The sequence below is a fragment of the Nanorana parkeri genome, unplaced genomic scaffold (genome assembly GCF_000935625.1).
Source record: "Nanorana parkeri isolate BGI_ZX_2015 unplaced genomic scaffold, ASM93562v1 scaffold403, whole genome shotgun sequence".
Lineage (NCBI taxonomy): Eukaryota > Metazoa > Chordata > Amphibia > Anura > Dicroglossidae > Nanorana > Nanorana parkeri.
This window is the reverse complement of record NW_017306671.1, coordinates 444,350-445,068: the sequence shown is the minus strand read 5'-3', so window position 1 is coordinate 445,068 and position 719 is coordinate 444,350.

The window sequence follows — 719 nt, the reverse complement described above, 5'->3', positions numbered from 1 at the left end:
GGCTCCCTAATTAGGCTCTCAGGTGGCCAATGCGGACTGTCAGGTGGTCAGTGCGGGCTCTCTGCTGGTCAGTGCGGGATCTGTGGGGGCTCCCTAATAATCAGTGGTGGCTCTGTGGTAGCTCCCAGGTGGGTAGTGGGGGCTCCACTGTGGCCAGTGGGGGCTCCCTGGTGGTTAGTGGTGGATCCCTGGTGTAGGGTGACCATTTATCTAGAGCTGCAGCTAATGATTATTTTCACAATCGATTAGTTAGCCGATTATTAAGTAAAATTAACCGGTTAATCAGGATTTTAAAAAATGGCTCCAGTGATGGACTACTAGTTTGTACTGAGATTGTAGTCCATCACAGGAGCAAGCTTGGAGCGGTGGAAGAAAAAAAAAAAAGTGTGGTGTGCAATATAGTGAAATGGAAAGTGTAAAATTATACAACAATCAATGCAGAATGGCACCGGCTATAGAGGACTACAAATCCCAGCAATAGTACATTATAGCTGGCGGTATTCTGTGTTGCGCTGTATAAAGTACTATTGCTGAGATTTGTTGTAGTCCTCTATAGCTGGTGGTATTCTGCATTGCGCTGTATAATATATTATTGCTGGGTTTTGTAGTCCTCTATACAGCGCACTGCAGAATACCACCAGCTATAGAGGAGTACAACAAATCCCAGCAATAGTACATTATACATACAGTGTATAATGTATTGCTGGGATTTGTATTCC